The 20,610-nt window shown below is 42.3% G+C and overlaps 1 protein-coding gene across 2 annotated transcripts in view; it reads right to left on the reverse strand.

Annotated features, from left to right (window-relative positions):
- The window catches only part of LARGE1 (LARGE xylosyl- and glucuronyltransferase 1), a 361,133-nt gene that overhangs the window by 235,452 nt on the left and 105,071 nt on the right, over positions 1–20,610 (reverse strand). The window lies entirely within an intron of this gene.

Here is a 20,610-nt window from a genome sequence, read left to right on the forward strand (position 1 = left end):
CCATACTCCCATTCAGAGGCAGGATTAAGTATACCTAGACTATCCCTGACAAGTATTTGTCCAATGTGTTCTTAAAAATCTCCAAAATGTATTAGACAATAAAAAAATTATCTAGTACTTATTTTTCTTAAGTTCCGTATCTGAAAAACAAAATTTTGCCCAAAAAACCTATCCTTAGCCCACAGATCATGTATCCAAAATCTGAAGTGGAAGTGAACATTTTAGGATTTTGGTATGATAGGGCCAAAATTACGCTTATAATGTTAAGCAAGTTTCAACCTTAAAATGTGGCTCAATTATCAACAGTAACTTTGCAAAAATTGTATTGTGGAACTCAAGCTGGAATACAAAAATAAAGGATTATTTCTCTCACGCAACATCAGAACTAAAGAGCTGTGGATCAGAATGTTGTTAGCAATTCTGTTTATGACATGCAAGACGGAACATTTTCCATCTCATTCTCCTATATCTGTATTACTGGCTCTGCAGTGCTAACAGGAAAAGTACTAAAATATTAGTCAGTAAAATAAGAAGATATAACTGAATACACACAAGATATTGGTCTAAAGAGTAAGAAGACTCCATTTTTGCCTAATCACTTCCAGAGTATAACTGTACATTAAGTATGAAGAGGCTACATCCTTTCTCGGTTACTGGTCTGGTGGCCACAGATTATTTTTATGTCATAAATTTAGTATTGTGTCTGCACTAAATGAAGAAAGAAGAAAAGATGAACATGTATCTGAGCCAGGTTTTGTGTCATCTAACTTTTGATAATCATGGAAACCATGCCAGATGGATATTTTATGTCTCATATATTTAAGTCAGAGACAAAGCAGGATGCTTATTACCATACCATCTGAAAGGAGCTATATGAGCTGCATCAGAGATCCACTCCTGCAAGGAACTGTAATGGGTTGAGTTAAAACTCACGATAGTGGGTGTCACAGCTGCCTTTCATTCAGGATACATGTAAAAAGCAACTGAGCTCCTTTATGCACTAGGCAGCTGAAACCAGAGGGGCCTGTGACATGCTGTACCTCAGAGTAGCACCTTGGAATCCCCATATTCACCACTGTCACATAATTATTATATGTTTTCTACAAACTATGCCTTGTGAGGTACCATTTTAAAAGTCTTGATGTGTTTAACTTTAATATCCTGTTGAATTGTATGTGCTATCATTATATGTGAAGTTATGAAGTTTTGCTATGCGTATGTAACTGAAATATGTTGAGAGGTTGGGAACACCCACAACCAGCCTTTCAGGTACAACAGTGGAGTAGCCAGACAGCAGTTAATGGCTCATCAACACCCATCAAAGAACAATCCATTATCCTAGGAACTGTATACCATGGAGACTTCTCAGAGAGAACATGCAGACAATGGAGACTGCTTGACCAACGGGGGCAGATCCCATCTCACAAGCATAGATCTTTCCAGCAAGCTGGAAGAAACTATAAAAGAGGGGAAGTGTCATCCTCACTTGGCCTCACTCCCCCCACAACTCAACACTGGAAGAAACGTCTGGAGGACAAAGACTTTGAATTGGGGGAGGGTGGTCCCAGGCTGGAAGGCAGTTTCAGCCTGTGTGATGAGGCTCTACAACTTGTTTATACCATCTGTCAGGGTGCAAGACTGCTTGATTCAAATCCTGAGTTAGAACGCAGACTGTGAATTTATTTTTATTTCTTAAGTAACCAACTTTGCTCTCCACACTTGCTACTTATAATCACTTAAAATCTATCTTTCTGTAGTTAATAAACCTGTTTTATATTTTACCTAAAACAGTGCATTTAGGTTGAAGTGCTTGAGAAATCTCATCTCACTTTACAGAGGCGAGCGTGTCTCCTCTCCACATCAAGGGAGGGGAGGACTGGGTAATGAATTTACACTGGCCAGGGTTCTGAGCAATGCAAGATGGTACAGTTCTGAGGTGCAAGGCCTGGGGAGCTGGGGAGAATTGGCTGGAGCCTCTCTGTTGTTGGCTCATGAGTGTCTGCGGAAAGCATTCATGTGACTCAGTTGGGTGTGTCCCTGCCTGTGGATTTCTGTGTAAGTGGAGTACCTCCTAGAGCAGACGTGGGCAAACTACAGCCCTCGGGCCACATCTGGCCCACAGGACTGTCCTACCCAGCCCCTCAGCTCCTGGCCAGGGAGGCAAGTCCCCAGCCCCTACCCCGCAGCCATGCCACCATGCGGGCAGCACTCTGGCCTGCCGCTCCTACTGGACAGCATGTGGAGTGTAGCTGGCTCTGGCCGGGTGGCACAGCTGCAAGCTCCTTCTGCTGGTAAGGGGGCAGGGCGCGGTTGGATAGGGTAGAGGTACTGGGGGGGCGGTCAGGGGATGGGGAACAGGGAGGCTTGGGAGTGGGAGTCCCAGGGGGCTGTCAGGGGGCGGGAGTGTGGATAGGGGTTGGGAGGGCAGTCAGGGGACAGGGAGGGTTGGATAAGGGGGTGGGATCCCGGGGGGAAGTTAGGGGCGGGGTCCCAGGAGGGGGCAGTGAGGGAACAAGTAGCAGAGGGTGGTTGGATAGGGGGTGGGAGTCCCGGGAGGAAGTTAGGGGCGGGGGGTCCCAGGAGGAGGCAGTGAGGGAACAAGGAGCAGAGGGTGGTTGGATAGGGGGTGGGAGTCCCGGGAGGAGGGGCTGTCAGGGGGCAGGAAGTGGGAGGGGGCGGAGGCCAGGCTGTTTGGGGAGCACAGTCTTCCCTACATGGCCCTCCATACAGTTGTGCCACCCTGATGCGGCCCTTGGGCCAAAAAGTTTGCCCACCCCTGTGCTAGAGGTTTATGGCTTGACACAGCATCAGAGAGTGAGATACCCCATGTTGGTGGGACAGAGGGCTCAACAGTCCCACAGTCCAGGCTGCACCCCTGGACCCCATCACATGGCCTCTACCCACAACAAAGCCACGTGCAAGACTGAAGCAGGAGTTTGCCATGTGGCCCAGTGGGTGTCCTACTGTGATCTGATAAACTTGGGGGGTGAGAGATTGATAGGATTGGAGTGCTAAATGTCTGTGTGTATGCAAGAAGCACCCTGAAACATCACAAAAACAGACACAGAAAAGGAGCAGAAAGCCAAGGAGACAGCAGAACAAGCACTGGGAGTGTGGTCCTGAGAAAAAGTCTAGAGAGAGTTTCTGGGCAGAATGCTGGCTGAAAGAGGCTTGAAACAGTAACAAAGAAACTGTCTCCAGTTATTTGTTTCCTACTGTGTTATGGGAAACACGACTTTGTACATTCTTTTAAATAAACAGGATTGCATCAAAGAAATACCTGACTACATCATCAATGTCTCCTTCCTAACCAAAACAACCCACAGGCCCCCCAAAAATGACTAATCACTCATGTTAGAAACGGGTAGCCATGTTAAGTTCCAGCACTCCCATTCACTATGATCAAATAGGTCCTTTTGCATGTCTAATTTCTGTGGTCCTAGGAATACATATCCTGTTTACTTGTAATTAAAGATCCCAATACACTTTTAGCAAGAGTATGGCTGCTAGCCTGAGTGTCCTGGTCAAATTCCAATGCAGTAACTATATCCCATCCCCTTAATATTCCCCCTGCTGCTTCCGTTTGCTACAGTGTTATTCTTCACTTCTAGACCTAACCTTTTATACACTACTTCGGTGCACTTTTGTGATGTAATAACAACAGATGTTGACTAACCTCAACTCAAATCAAAGTCACTGGGAACTACAGGTGCTCAGCATCTCTCAGGATCAAGCCGACAGTCTACAGAACACTTTTGGATTCTTCACGATAGAAAGAATAACAGGAAGAAATCAACTTGCCAGGCAAACAAAATGGGATGAATCATCGCCAAGTTACCTTTGAGCCTGATCCTGCTTGTGGGTACGTCTACGCTACAAAAAAGACCTGTGGCAGCGAGTCTCAGAACCTGGGTCAACTGACTCAGGCTCCTGCTGCAGGGCTAAAAATAGCAGTGTACATGCTCAGGCTCTGGCTGGAGCCAGGCTCTGAAACCTGGTGAGCAGGGAGGGTCTCAGAGCCCAGACACCAGCCCAAACCCAAACCTCTACATCACTATTATTAGCCCCTTAGTGCAAGCCCAAGTCAGCTGACCAGGTCCCAGGCTCTGAGACTCGCTGTTGCAAGTTGCATCTTGTGTAGATGTACCCTGAGTTACCTCTGAGCCTGAACCTGCTTGAGTGCGAGGACTCACCTCTGAGCCTGAGCATAATAAGTCATCAGTTACCTGAAGGGTTCAGCCAACCCACAGGTGAGGTCCCACCCATGTGATCCTAAGGCAGGTATATAGGACCCTAAGGGAAGCAGCCTCTCCTGTCTGCTCACTGCCACTATCTGGCTGGGAATACGCCCTTTACCAGTAGTCTCAAGACTGCCTTTGCTCCTTCTCCAGCCTGCTTCTGCTTTAGCCCGTGCCTGTTTCTACCCCAGCCACCCCCTGTTCCGTCCTACATCTGCTTCTGCCTCAGCTGGCCACCTGGCCCTCTGAAAGGAAAAAAACAGGAGGATCAGAACTTCTTCAATGCTTGCCGTGTGTTTCCTTACAAATTGCATTCCTTGAACCACCCACTTTGAAAGAAATTCACTTTCTCACACCACTGCGCTGTGCAGCTATGGTTATAGGAAGAGAATGTCATTTGAGGGAGAATTCTGAGCAGCTTTTAAAGAGCTCAGTAGCACTGGGAGCATTCTCTTCTCCCTCAACACTTCCTCCTTGCCTTCTGAGGCAGGTGTGATAAATCCCCAATGCCTGCACAGTAACAATAATAGTACCTAGCTTTTATCACAGTGCCTTACCACAGTAGATCTCAAGTGCTTTACAAAGGAAGTAAGTGTCATTATTGTTACCATGTAACACACACTGAACTATCAGATCCTACAGGGTTAAACCTTAAAACTGATGTTTTTTAAACTTAAGAGGCCAACACCCAAGCCCAAAGTAGGACCCACTCTCCAACAGAGAGGAGATTCTTGCCTGTCTAGCAGAACCTTGAGATGAACCAGGGAAGCAGGAAGAGGGCAGAATATCTCAAAAGCCAGAGAAAATGGGACTGACTCAACAGCCTGTTGATTAAGGCACTCAGCTGAGAGGCAGGAAATGTGGATTCAAATTTTCTCTCTGCCTGATTTGGTGGAGTGATTTGAATCCCCCTCTCCTACCTCTCAGCTGAGTGCTTTAATCACCAGGCTATAGAACTGTTAACTCTCCTGGGCCCAATGAATACTTACGTATTTATACAGAGTGGATCAGCTTTAACAAGAGAGATTTGGAGCCACACACTCCAGAACAGCCTATAGCCTGGTGGTTAGAGCATTCACTTGGGCTGGGGCAGTTCTGAGTTCAAAGTGCCTGCTCCAGAGTGGGGATTCAAACCTGGGTCTTCCACATCCCATGCGAGTGCCCTAATCACTGGGCAAAAATTACAAAGGGAGAGGGGCACAGACAGACGGACACACAGGCACAGTTTGCTGGCCAGAACTCACTTTTCCAATTTGTCAGCCAATTCCAAACAGAACCAAGCCAAATATTTCCCGATTTTTCCATTTGCTGGGTCAAGAGAAAAAAAATTAATTATTTGCTGAGCTCCAGAGTCATAATCTTCCCAAGGGTTCCACTGGCATCAGTGTGAAGCTGGGACATCAGTCAACACTCTTCAGTCAACCAGCCATGGGGCTGAGTGTAGCTACAGAAGATATTTTTTTAACTTTTACAATGTGCTTTAAGGCCGTGCAAGATTTAACTTCTGTCTCCATAAGTTTCATCCAGAACATACGTCATACATCAAAATTCCAGGAGGACTGCACTTGAAGTTCTCTGATCTTTGTTTTATTTTCACTGCCTGAACAAATGGCTTATACTTTTCTTCCTGCATTCTTGGATGGCATCTCCAGTAACGTGTAAACGACATTCTGCTGTGTCCTTTTCAGACATAGAATCGACAGCATTAAGTAGGAATGCATTTTTCACTGTATGGATTCTTGCAGCCATTATCTGGTCATTACTTGTGTTCGATCAACCCTCTTGCATTAAAGTCCATGTTTATTCTTTTACTTCTTTCTTTATTTTTTCCTCACTTTCTTCAGTTGCAGCATCCAGTCATGTACCTGTCAGCTTCAATCTGTTTTGAGGAACACATCCAAGGCTACATGCTTTAATTGCTTCCTCAAATTGCTCATTTTGGAATACACTGAAGGTGATGATTTTAGCATAGAGGAAGGTTGAAACTTTATTGTCAAGTTCAAGTCTTTACCTTTCGCAGTTGTTTTTATGACAATCTCTGATTGATCTTGGTCTTTTATTGGGGAGTTGAAGACGCAGACACACTGCTCCTGAATGAAACGGATATTGAACTACAGTATCATAAGTCCTGAAACAGGGTCTTAAATGATCATTGCAGCTATGTTTCAGTGACAACTAAGGAACCAAAAATATCTCACTGGCAGGATTATTCCACTTCAATAAATGTGTCATCCAATGGCTCATTTGATCACGAGAAATCCAAATAAGCAGAATTTCTGCATTTTTAAATTAATACGAATCTTTCTCTCTTGCGACTTAACTAGTTTTGACGACATTTACATTATCTGTATATTTAATTGCTTTATAATAATGTCTGTTTTCAGTACTTCAGTTCATTCAATCACTTGTTTCCGAATGCTTCCCTCAATTTTAGGTACGTTGCTTCAGTTAAATTCACACACAGTTTGTTAGCCACTATATACCAGCCACTCATTTGCGGCACTGGTCAGCAGCTTTCATATTTACTACGTTTGGAAGGGAAAACCAACTACTGAATTCAAAACAGTGAAGAATGAAAAATAATATAGAGCTATAGCCAGCTTTGTACAGAACCATGTTATCAAAATACCCTCCGTCTTCTAGAAGTTTCTAGATCCTACCAAACCAAGCTCCTCAACAGTTCAAAACTCCACCTAGTCCCCTCATTTCAGCATCCAATGACAGTTAATTCCACATATTAGTCATCGACTGTACCCATTCCTAAGGCTAAGATTTAGTCATGGGTATTTTTAGTAAAAGTAATGGACAGGTCATGGGCAGTAAACAAAAATTCACAGCCTGTGACCTGTCTATGATTTGCACTATATACCCCTGACTAAATCTTGGGTGCTCTGGAAGGGGGGACTTTGGGGGCACCAGAGGTGCTCTGGGGCGGGAGGCAGCCCAGCGGCAGAGGGCCCAGGACCACAGCTGGTGCTCAGGGTGGGAGGGAGAGGGTAGCAAAGCGTGGCTCAGGAACGCCACTGCTGCTGCGGGGAGAGGGGCGCACGGCAGCCCGAGACTGCCCCAGCAGCTGTTCGGGCGGCCCTGGGGTCAGTTGCACCCACCATTGCAGAAGTCACAGAAAGTCATGAAATCTGTGACCTCCATGACAGACTCACAGACTTACCCATTCCTCTATAACTTTCTAAACAGTTCTATAATTTTCTTGTTGACTCCTAATAGGCCTGCAGACATGGCAAGATTCCCAATGTGTGCATCATTACCATATTAATTTTTTACCATCTTGTTTTTTGTCGCCACAGCCTCAGCTATCCCATAATAACTTTTCTATCAGCAGCATAACTTCGGCACCATTGCAAATACTTTCACCAACAGTGTCTTTTCGTTTCCTTCCTGCCACTGTATAGCACCCTGCACCATCCTAACTCCTAAATCAAGCATTTTACTGCCAGACATCCAGTCCTGAAACACAAAGCCATACATGATCACACAGCATTCTCTCCTGTAGTCAGAGAGCATTGCACTCAGGTTTCCCAGCACTGCTGTGCTGCTAGGCTGTAACTAAAGCTCCATGAATTTACAGGTTTCAGAGTAACAGCCATGTTAGTCTGTATTCGCAAAAAGAAAAGGAGTACTTGTGGCACCTTAGAGACTAACCAATTTATCTGAGCATAAGCTTTCATGAGCTACAGCTCACTTCATCGGATGCATACTGTGGAAACTGCAGAAGACATTATATACACAGAGACCATGAAACAATACCTCCTCCCACCCCACTCTCCTGCTGGTAATAGCTTATCTAAAGTGATCACTCTCCTTACAATGTGTATGAAAATCAAGGTGGGCCATTTCCAGCACAAATCCAGGTTTTCTCACTCCCCCACCTCCATACACACACAAACTCACTCTCCTGCTGATAATAGCTCATCCAAAGTGACCACCTGGATTTGTGCTGGAAATGGCCCAACTTGATTATCATACACATTGTAAGGAGAGTGATCACTTTAGATAAGCTATTACCAGCAGGAGAGTGGGATGGGAGGAGGTATTGTTTCATGGTCTCTGTGTATATAATGTCTTCTGCAGTTTCCACAGTATGCATCCGATGAAGTGAGCTGTAGCTCACGAAAGCTTATGCTCAAATAAATTGGTTAGTCTCTAAGGTGCCACAAGTACTCCTTTTCTTTTCATGAATTTACAAGAATACTTCTAGCCAACATCTGCATAATACATCTTCCTTCTCCATGCTCTTTACTGGCGGATATAGGAGGTAAACAAGCTCTTTATTAAAAATATATGTTGTTTATTTAAATATGAAAATAATTCCAAAACAAGCAGTTGCCAAAGGTCCTTAAAGAATAAATAAAACAGCATGTTTATCCTTCCTGGTGTATGGGGCTTTCTATTTGTAGGTTGGAGCCCAATATGCTCCACTAATTTTTCCTATAAAAAACTATTACGCTTTGCCTCTGGCTGACACTAATATTATTATATATCCAGCTCCCTCAAGTCAACCTGCAAAAAAACAAATATGCCAATTAAGAGGAAAATGGTGTTAATTGTTTTAGATGTGTTGTTTCCTTTTCCTTCACAGCCGGCAATTGTCGTGTGTAATAACATTTTCTTTTGAGAGCTCATGTCATTTTGTCCTAATTTACTGGCATATCGGAGCTTCAGTCCCCAGGTGGAAAAGTGGATATTGATAACAACAAAGTCCTCTTTTTAAAAAGGCCACTTTCAATAAAATTCAGGAGGGTTCAGTGACTGGAAAACTTACAGACATTCTGCAGTTAAAGGCTTCATCCAAAAAGACCAAAGTACAAAGGTGCTTTTAGGAAATGGAGAAACTGCAGTTATATGAGAGTCTTCATTGTGGAAGGAAAGAATTCAACCACTCAGTACAGGCTGTGAAGCAAGGCAACATAAAGACAAATTTTCAGAAGTAACTAGTGTTAAGGAAAAGTTAGCACAGTATAATTTGTAACACTAGTGATTCTGAGAGAGACAGTTTTGGGGTGCCCAACAAAAGATACCTCAAATTAAAGAGGTCTGATTTTTAGAGAGTTGATGTTGAGCACTTTTTGAAAATCAGGCCCTTTTAAGATGTCTCGATCTGGACAGCCAAACACTAAGTCACCCAAAATCACATGTCACTTAAGAACGTGGTTTGTCAGAATTAATGTGATTTCAGATCACACACACTGTAGAAGCCACTCTGCTGAGTCATTGTTATACCTGAAAATCTGCCATCTGATAAACGAGAACTGTGTCACTAGTTAGAGATAGCTAACCAAGTTTTACAACCAGTAATGGCTATCTTAGTGCAATAAGTGGAAGAAATGCAAAAAATACATGCTAATGCTGATGACTAGAGGCTTCTGGTGTCCTTTGGATGTTCAGAAAAAAGTCAATATTTGCCTGCTCTTATGGACCATCCTGGTATTTTTTAAAATAATTGTGATGGCTCTTAGGGCTTGTCTACATGGGAAAGTTAAACCACTATAAGGTAGGATGTGAATTTAAACCAATATAATTATACTGGTATAACTCCCAGTGTGGACACTCTTATTCCAGTATACTTTGCTTTGGAAACAATTTAAGCTAAGCTGAAAAAAGCCACTCTTATTAAAAAATAAGACTGTCCACACAGGGAGTTATTCCAGGATTATTATAGTGGTTTAACTAAACTTATATAGTTATACCAGTATAATTGATTAAACTTTTCCATTCAGTCAAACCCCTAGGATTTATGTTTTTCCACATCACCAGAACACAATAAAGCTAATCATAGTAATGAAGAAAAAGAACAAACACACTCCACACACACAAGGGGTGCTTCTGAGGGGCCCAAATAGGATTTCACATACCAAAACTACAAGTCTCAGCTATTTCAATGCCCTGATCCAATTTATCCAGCCTCTGAATACAATAAAAACCATGAGCTCCAGAGCTAGCTTTGTGCAAGGGAGAATTTTCTTCCCTCCATCTCCTGACAGTGGTCTTCAATTAGAGCGTACAACGATGACACTCAATGAGACTGACGGAGGAAATAAAAGGAGTGAAACTACTGAAATGCATCTGCAGAAGCAGATTATTCAATGTCCCGCAGACATCGGTGCGAGTGACAGCCGCCAGAGCTTAGTGAAAAAAAGAGAAGTGGAAAATTAAACTTCTCATTGGGCCTGATGATGATTAATATCTTCTCTCTGACGAGCTGAGACGGCTTAATCTCTGCTATTAAAATTAAATCACTGAGGTGCAAATATGGCAGCTGAAGTGGGGCGGGTGTGTGTGTGTGAGAGAGTTTCAGATCTGGGGAGAAAGAAAAATCTTAAGAGAAATAACAGAGGTACATTCTGCACACTCACATCTTAACCCTGATGAAACTAGGAATCAAAATTCATAGATTCACAGGTATTAAGGTCAGAAGGGACCATTATGATCATCTAGTCTGACCTCCCGCACAATGCAGGCCACAGAATCTCACCCACCCACTCCTACAATAAACCTCTCATCTATGTCTGAGCTATTGAAGTTCTCAAATCATGGTTTAAAGACGTCAAGGGCAGAGAATCCTCCAGCAAGTGACCCGTGCGCCCCATGCTACAGAGGAAGGCGAAAAAACCCCAGGGCATCTTCCAATCTGCCCTGAAGGAAAATTTCTTCCCGACCCCAAATATGGCTATCAACTGAACCCTGAGCATGTGGGCAAGATTCATCAGCCAGATACCCAGGAAAGAATTCTCAGTCGTAACTCAGATCCCACCCCATCTAACATCCTATCACAGGCTATTGGACCTATTTACCATGAATAGTTAAAGATCAATTAATTGCCAAAATCATGTTATCTCATCATACCATCTCCTCCGTAAACTTATCGAGTTTAATCTTGAAGCCAGATAGGTCTTTTGCCCCCACTGCTTCCCTTGAAAGGTTATTCCAGAACTTCATTCCTCTGATGCTTAGAAACCTTCGTCTAATTTCAAGTCTAAACTTCCCGATGGCCAGTTTATATCCATTTGTTCTTGTGTCCACATTGGTACTGAGCTTAAATAATTCCTCTCCCTCTCCGGTATTTATCCCTCTGATATATTTATAGAGAGCAATCATATCTCCCCTCAACCTTCTTTTGGTTAGGCTAAACAAGCCAAGCTCCTTGAGTCTCCTTTCATAAGGACAAGTTTTCCATTCCTCGGATCATCCTAGTAGCCCTTCTCTGTACCTGTTCCAGTTTGAATTCATCCTTCTTAAACATGGGAGACCAGAACTGCACACAGTATTCCAGATGAGGTCTCACCAGTGCCTTGTATAATGGTACTAACACCTCCTTATCTCTACTGGAAATACCTCGCCTGATGCATCCCAAAACTGCATTAGCTTTTTTCACGGCCATATCACATTGGCGGCTCATACTCACCCTGTGATCAACCAATACTCCAAGGTCCTTCTCCTCCTCCGTTACTTCTAATTGATGCATCCTCCGCTTATAACTAAAATTCTTGCTATTAATCCCTAAATGCATGACCTTACACTTCTCACTATTAAATTTCATCCTATTACTATTACTCCAGTTTACAAGGTCATCCAGATCCTCCTGTATGATATCCCGGTCCTTCTCTAAATTGGCAATACCTCCCAGCTTTGTATCATTCTCAAACTTTATTAGCAGACTCCCACTTTTTGTGCCAAGGTCAGTAATAAAAAGATTAAATAAGATTGGTCCCAACACCGATCCCTGAGGAACTCCACTGGTAATTGAAACAGACAGTCATTAGCAAAAGCACTGAAGCCAGGTTATTTACTAGGGGAGGCAGGACTCCTGGGCAATGCAAGTATCTTGTGATCTAAAACAGACAAACAGTAAGTTTCAGAAAATTGGAAGGCACTGCCATTCTTCAGAAAGACTACTTCATAGCTCCATGTTCCACTTCAAATGTGCACAAACTGGCAACTAATACCCTTACACAGAAACTATATGCAAAATAACTTATTCTACACAGATAAGATTTTTGCATGTGGCTCCTTTCAAAACATTCTGCAAATTTGTGACCTTTCCTTTGAGATCATTATTTTAAGTCCGAGACTCTCCAACACATTGCAGCAAAGGATGAAATAACTAACAATCATTGTTATTCATACTTCTGGAAAAGAATACTGCCTCACATTAAGCTTTCAGACTAACAGAAGGCATTGTTAAAATCAGTGCAGATTATTTTGGAAGGATATCATTAGGTTTCCATGGGAGTTTCCATGTTAATAGTTAATTTGGAAACCGTCATTAATGCTATAGTTAAGAAGTACTATCACCTTTTCGAAAATAATATGACTTGGTTAAATTAAATCCTGTGACAGGGAGGTGGCTTACTGATGGCAATTTACTAAAATCCTGGTATTAGTTTAAATAACTCTTGAGTACTTAAGGCATTAATCCTGTGAAAAATAAAAGAGTAATATCTTCTGTCTTTTAATACAATAAGAGTAACCTGTAAAGATTGTCTCATTGTAAGAAAGTGTGTTGTTTTATTTGGAAGGGTGGTTCCCAAACTAGGGGCGCCTCTTATTCAGGGAAAGTCCCTGGCGGACCGGACCGGTTTGTTTACCTGCCGTGTCCGCAGGTTCGGCCGATCGCGGCTCCCACTGGCCGCGGTTCGCTGCTCCCACTGGCCGCGGTTCGCTGCTCCAGGCCAATGGGGGCTACAGGAAAGGCGGCCAGCACGTCCCTCAGCCCACGCCGCTTCCTGCAGCCCCCATTGACCGAGAACAATGAATCACAGCCACTGGGAGTTGCTATTGGCCGAACCTGTGGACACAGCAGGTAAACAAACCGGCCCAGCCCACCAGGGGCTTTCCCTGAACAAGCAGCGCCCCTAGTTTGGGAACCACTGATTTGGAGATCCAACACAGAGATGCTGTTAAGATATAAGATTACAAATCACAAACAGTTAACTGCCAAATTTCTGCTACAGTAATCTTGTTTCCTAAAGTGAATAATCACTCTTAAAATGCTGCTAAAATTGTGTTTGATTTGATCCTATCTGACGAGATATTTTAAAACTTAAAAGGGGGATAAGCTATGGCTTAGAAGAAAGAAATCTGGTTGGGCGATTAGTTTTCCTGATCAGGTGGCAAGTGATCATTCATGCCTTACAAGTCTTCTAGTAACTAGCCTCTAATAATTTCGGTACAGTTAATAATTATGCTAAACAATTACCTGATGCTTGAAATGGCAACACATTTTAGTGTCTGTAGCAGTGTAATATTTATAATTCTTAGAAAAATATTTACTATAGTCCACTTCATGCACCGTAGTGCAGTTTATTCTACATTAGACAGAAATGGTATTGTTTTATTTAATCAAAGTGCAGTATACTGTACAGATACCAGCGCACGTCTGTACAATTTTCTCTTCCATAATTATGGCCCTGAAAAAATTATTATTTTTGGACTACACAGATATTGCAAAGAAAGCCCAGTACCATGATTTTTCCAACAATGGGGAAGCAGAAGCAGGCATCAACATGTCGGGTAGCCAATGGATATACCCCCATTGGCTGCGTGCCTGTCTCCCGTAGGCTCTGTCCCGCTCTGTATATTAATGAGCCCAGAGGATAGCAGAAATGGAAGCATTGCAGGGAAATGGTTTCTGAGAAGCCCAGTAGAATTTAAAATGGCTGCTGCTGCCCAGTCCTTCCTGCTCCGTACTAACCCACGCTGACCCACCCGAGAACTGCTGCTATTTTTCCAGCAGCCAGGAGGCAGAAGATTGCATCCACATACCAGTCTCCAGACTTGACTGTTTCATGCAAAGGATTGCAGCAGTGACCTTTTGCCAACTGTGTTCCGTGCATACCCCCTGAAAATTGCTACATGAATTTAAAAAAAAAAAAAAAAGTTTTAAATTTGAGATTTTCTCCCTACTATTATGCAATCCCATGAGCTCTGATTGGCTGTAGGTGTCTAATTCCCATAATTGCTGTATCATAGGGCAACTAGCCCCTTTAAGAGGGAGCAGAGTCCAGTGCACCTGTGGCTCATTAGCTGCCTCCCAACTGGGCTTAAAAGAAGGCACTTGGGCCCTAGAGGGGAGGAGAAAGGGTGAGTTGGAGACCTGGAGAGCCAGAGAGATGTCCACTGAGTGCACAGACTGGATCAGCAAAGAAACAGGCAGGTGAGAGCTGCCTGGGAGAGACACAGAAGTTGCAGAGAGCAGAAAGCTCTACAGGCCATCCTTAGAAATAGGGAGGAATTGTTAGGAAGCCAGGGGAGGGGTTAACCTGCTGGCCTTCCTGTGCTACATACTGGGTTTTCAGTAGAAGAGTCATGAGACTGGTCATTCTAGGATGGATTGGTGTGGGAGTGGGGCCCCAGAACAAGGGCAGAAATGAACCGGGATCAAGTGCTGGTGGATTCATGGATGGGTGAACTGTAAGGGATGTCCCTAGAGAAGGAGAACAGAAAAAATCATAGTACTTTTACATGCTTTACTCTGGGAATTAGGACAACAGTTTTACCAAGAGGGTTCTACACACTGTTGTACCTGTACATAAATAAATGATGTCCAGAGGTGGGACTTTGTATCCAACAGTGAAAGTCTGTACTCTTTTTATGCCTGAGCTAGGGAGAAATGTAGGCAGGTATACCTATCCATGTCTGGGCTGCCACAAGAGGGCACCCCAGGTGCGGGCCACCTTATCACACACTGTATGGTTGTTTCTCAGTCATAACAACATGAACATGAGCACTTGTGGCACCTTAAAGACTAACCAATTTATTTGAGCATAAGCTTTCGTGAGCTACAGCTTTACTTCATTGGATGCATACTGTGGAAAGTACAGAAGATCTTTTTATACACACAAACCATGAAAAAACGGGTGTTTACCACTACAAAAGGTTTTCTCTCCCCCCCACACCCATTCTCCTGCTGGTAATAGCTTATCTAAAGTGATCACTCTCCTTACAATGTGTATGATAATCAAGGTGGGCCATTTCCAGCACAAATCCAGGGTTTAACAAGAACGTCGGGGGGGTGCGGGATAGGAAAAAACAAGGGGAAACCTATTTCCCCTTGTATTTTCCTACCCCCCCCCCAGACGTTCTTGTTAAACCCTGGATTTGTGCTGGAAATGGCCCACCTTGATTATCATACACATTGTAAGGAGAGTGATCACTTTAGATAAGCTATTACCAGCAGGAGAGTGGGGTGGGGGGGGGGGAGAAGTGAGCTGTAGCTCACGAAAGCTTATGCTCAAATAAATTGGTTAGTCTCTAAGGTGCCACAAGTACTCCTTTTCTTTTTGCGAATACAGACTAACACGGCTGTTACTCTGAAACATGAACATGAAAAATCTCTGTTCCAACTGGCCCATATACTCAGAATTTTCAAGCTGTTGGTCAGCAGTAAAAGTGACCACTTAACCCCTGCTTCTCACTATCTTCGGCTGAAATAGAGAAACTAAAATGTTCACATGAGGAAAGACTGGGGGAAAGATATCAAAAAACAATGAAAATGGGACTGGCTAACTGTTTAAAAAAAAAAAAAAAGACTATTTCCATTTCAAGTTTAAAAACTAGTTCCTATCTCCTTCTCATCCCTCTTCTCCCCTCCTGAAGTTAAACAAATTCAGGCTCCCTTAGAAATAAGGCACACATTTTTCACAGTGCAGGGTAATCCCACTGGAACCACTTACCATGGCCTGTGGTGGAATCTCCAACCTTTTTTAAATCTTTAAACCAAGATAAGCAGCCTTTCTAAAAGATATGATCTTGCTCAACAAGAAGTTATGGACCTGATGCAGGAATTACTGGGTGAGGTTCTGTGACCTGTTTTATACAGGAGGTCAGACTAGATTATCGGAATGGACTCATCTGACTTTAACAATCCTGAATCCTCACAAACCGGGAAGCCTCTTGTAACTGTTGCATGTGTTTACATTGGAAAAATCCCAAACCCTCCCTGCCAGTTCAGTTCTGAAAAACAAATTAGACAAAAAATCGTTATTACAGCTGTTCTGAAGAGAGGCTTACCAACATGTAGGGGAGGAAAGATGAATGGGTGATGAAAAAAAGAGGGAAGGAAGAAAATTGTGTGTGTGTGTGTGTGTGGTGGGGAGACAATCAGCCACATATTTTTTGCTATAGTTTATTCAGCCCACAATGTAGTCATTATCTTGTAAACAGAAAGCACCCCCATGTTATCATTCCAGCACTTATTATAGTTTCTTTTCAGGAACCTGCAATCAGTATTATAAAGCATAGGAGAGCACAAACTATCTCATTACTTCAGCTTTGCCAATAACATTTCCAATAACAATCTACTATATATTGGATCTCCTTGAACACTATATAATATACACCTGTATTAAATTGCGCAGTGACTACAGGGTGAAAACAGCAGCAAAGTGAACCCGTTTAAACATTACAATGAGACATAGCATTATTATTTATTTATTTGTTTGTGTTCAGTATTCACCCAGCTCTGGCTCTAACTCTGATCCTACTGACTGCCTGGCCCAAAAGTGGAAACGATGTCAGCCACAAGGCATTTAACAAAGTCACATGGAGCTGGAGGCGACAGTCTTTCAGAAGGATGATGGCCCAGTCATTAAAGTACTAGTCTGAGACTTAGAAACACCAGGTTCAATTCCCCACTCTGCAACAGTGTTCCTGACTTTGGGCAGGTAACATAGTCTCTCTGGGCCTCCGTTTCTGTAAAATTAAGTTAATGCCTCTTCCCCTTCTCACAGCAGTATTGAGGGTAAATGTGTTGAAGACTGTGAAACACTAAGATATTAGAGTAACGGGGGCCAAATGGGTACCTAAGATAGACAGATAGTCTAGAGTGCACTTGCCCAATGACAGTCCCACACATCTGTTTCACATGGTCCTCAGGGTAGAGGGAATGGGAGAAACAGAGTCCACATGCTGTATTTGGAGGTATTGTGTTAGGATCAGGAGAGAGGACACCAACTGACAAAACGAAGGAAGCAGTCTAAGGAGGAGTGAAGTCTGTCCTTATGCAGCTTTCAAAGTCCCCTGGAATCTCTCAGAAGCTTCTGTAGGAACTACTACACTGTGCCATTTTTAAACGTGTTGTAAAAACTAAGGAAATTTCTAGGAAAAACACCCGCCTCCTTAAACTGGAGCTAAAAACAAAACAAAAAAAATCTGTGGAAAATACAGCACAAAAGTAGGGCTTTTCATCTCATGATCACACAAAACTGAGCAATGTTACATACAGTGTTGTTTTGCATAGACTATAAAATACATTTCCAGACATATGAATTTAAGCTGGATTCAAGGTTGTGAAGGACCACACACAGAGATCACTTTCTAAAAAATGAGAAGAGAGAACCTGTTCCACCAAAAGGACAATCCTTGGGAGTCTAATTACTCAAGCTTTATGACAGTATCCACACAGATAGAAGGCCAAAGAATAGTCATGATAACCCACAGCTAAAAGGAGATCCAAGATAAAAGTAATGCTTTTGTCTTGTGTCATTCTGATATCAAAGGTAAAAAAGTTTCAAAAACATCTGTTACTAGGTCGATAAAAGCCTGCATTATTGAATCCAGCACGGCCAAGGGTTCGAAGCCATGGTAGGACATCATGGTCCATTCCACGAGAGCAGTGGCTACTTCCATGCTCACATACCTTATGAAAAGATATGTAAAGATGCCACCTTTTTGAGAAACCGATCTTCTCCAGACACTACAAGTCTGACCTGCAGTTTTCAGCAGATGCTGCCTATGGCAGGGGGGTGCTGCTATCTCCGATAGTGCTGGAGGTGTCTTCCACAAATTTATATTTAAAATTTTAAATATTACTTGGTAATTTTCTTTCTCCTATTTAAACACCTGGCATTACAAGCCATTAGCTCAGCTTTTTCATTCCAAATAACTGATACCTGCTGTTATCTTGCCCTTATATACAATGTTAAAAACAACAACCGGAATCAGACACATTCAAAGACCACACAGTATTCAGAATTCTCTTTAGTATGGTGGGTCATAACCTGAATAATTATTTATATGTGCTAAGCAAGATTTTTAGTAGTGTTTGCTTTCAAAGCTTGGGTAGTGTGCAACTCTCGTGTTATTCCAGGTGGGCTGAGTGACAGATGTGGGGGGGGGGGGAGAGAGAGAATGATCTATTGTAGGAATGTAATATACTTAAAAAAAACAGAAGCTAGGAAATTATCAGGTCAAATATAGTTATATTGGTCACACTTTATATCAACGTTTTACTAACAAATAATTAATTTTTAATAAAATTTATAAATGAGCTCCTGGTGAAATGTTGTATCAAATAGGTCCAATGTAATCGTCAGATGCATAAAGAGGGGAGTAGTGTGTAGGAGCAGGGAGGTAATTTTACTTCTGTATACAGCACTGGTGAGACCACTACTGGAATACTGTGTACCGTTCTAGAGCCCACATTTTTTAAAGGATGTTGAAAAATTGGGGAGGGTGCAGAAAAGCGTCATAAAAATGATACAAGAGATGGAGACAATTTCTTACAGTGAAAAATTTAAAGAGCTCAATCTGTTTAGTTTATCAAAAATTCTGAGCGGTGACTTAATTATAGTGTATAAGTATCTTCACAGGGGAAAAGTACCGGATACAAAAGGACTTTTTAAGGTGGCAGGGAAAGGCATAACAAGCATCAGTTTCTGGAAGCTGAAGCCAGACCAATTCAAATTAGAAATTAGACATGAATTTTTAACAATGAAGGGGATTAACAACTGGAATCACTACCAGGGGAAGTGGTGGATTCTCCATCTCTTGGATATCTTCAGATCAAGACTGAAGATCTTTCTGGAAAACATGCTATAGCCAAACACAAGTTATTCTTTAGTCAGACAAGTTACTGGGCTCAACACAAAGGTAAATGGGTAAAATGTATTAGCTTATGATATACAGATGACTAGATGATCTAATGATCCCTTCCAGCCTTAAACTCTGAATCTCTGAAAATGATGATTAGATGCTTAAATAATTGGCTAATCAATTGTTATAAATTGTTGAGTTCAAAATCTCAATAACTTCGTTATAATCTTGGTTCATAACCATTTGTAATACCTTCCAGGGATGTGCTTATAACCATTTACAACACATACTACTCATGTCTCTAACTTGCTTATAACATCATTTATAAACCCTTTGTAAAAAGGAACCTTAATGTAAAGTGTGACCATAATTATTTTTCTAAAACTCAAAAGGTAAGGCCCAAACTTGCTCAACTCTTGCAATTAAACAAAATCATGGCCTTTAGCTTGTAACACCATGTTTTCAAGCAACCATCTACTGCCCCTTATGTTTCCAGTTTACTGTGAATCCTATAAATGTTTCATCCCAGGATGACCTCAAACAGTGATTGTACATTAGTGGTGAATCACTAAATACAATCACACAAGCACACGTGTATATATGGTCAGCTTTTTGAATGGTCAGAGAGAAAGCTAGAATCTGAACACATTTTAAGTGGCTGAAACACCTTTTCTCATTCTACGATAACTCAAAAACTGCTGAACAGATTTTCCTTAAGCTTTCAAAAGCGAAATCACCTGTTGACCAAGCATAAAATGTTCCATCCCAATTTTTCAAACTACAATGTAACAGAAAATAAGATTGGGAATCACAGTTCTTTCTGACCCCACCTAAATGAAGTGTCACTAATGAAGTCCTTTAATACTAGAAACCTAGATCATCATATTTAGAACTTAATTGGCAAAGTGGTGTTTTTTTCCAAGTCACTAATATACAGCTGCAAATCAGTGCACGGACTATATTGAGCATCTCCACCTGCAGTGGGAAAGAAATAGAAAGGCATTCCCACCACAGCTACAGCAAGCAAGAGCTGGCCAAAGACAGTGCATCTAAGCTGGTTTTATATTGCAAGATCCTCAAGGTACAGATTGATTTTCTGTGCTCAATATTTGTTTCACCTGCCAGGCACTGATAAATGGATTGAAAAGCTGTCCACTTACAGCTGTCCACTGTAGATAGCTCTGCATACTTTACTGAAATGTTATTTTGTAACTTCATACAGAAATACTCAGCAAATCCTTGCAAACATTTTTACAACAGCTCCTTTTGCATCACTAAAGAAGGGAAGGGAAGGGAGGGGAGGGAGGAACACATTTGAAAACAAGCCAACATCTGATCTCAGCCATGTCCACAATGACACAAACATGCCTACCTCACTGGTATAAGGTGAGAGTAACAGAAGCTCTCAAACTGGAGCTCCACTAGTATACCTGAGAAGTGGCTTCTGGTGGGGATTTATCTGTGATTCCCCCCAGCTCTGCAATTTGTTCTCCTCCTCTACCCCACCTCAAATCTGATGACAGTCGGGGCTCATTGCAAGGTC

The sequence above is a fragment of the Lepidochelys olivacea genome, assembly GCF_965140295.1.
Source record: "Lepidochelys olivacea isolate rLepOli2 genome assembly, chromosome: 1".
NCBI lineage: Eukaryota > Metazoa > Chordata > Testudines > Cheloniidae > Lepidochelys > Lepidochelys olivacea.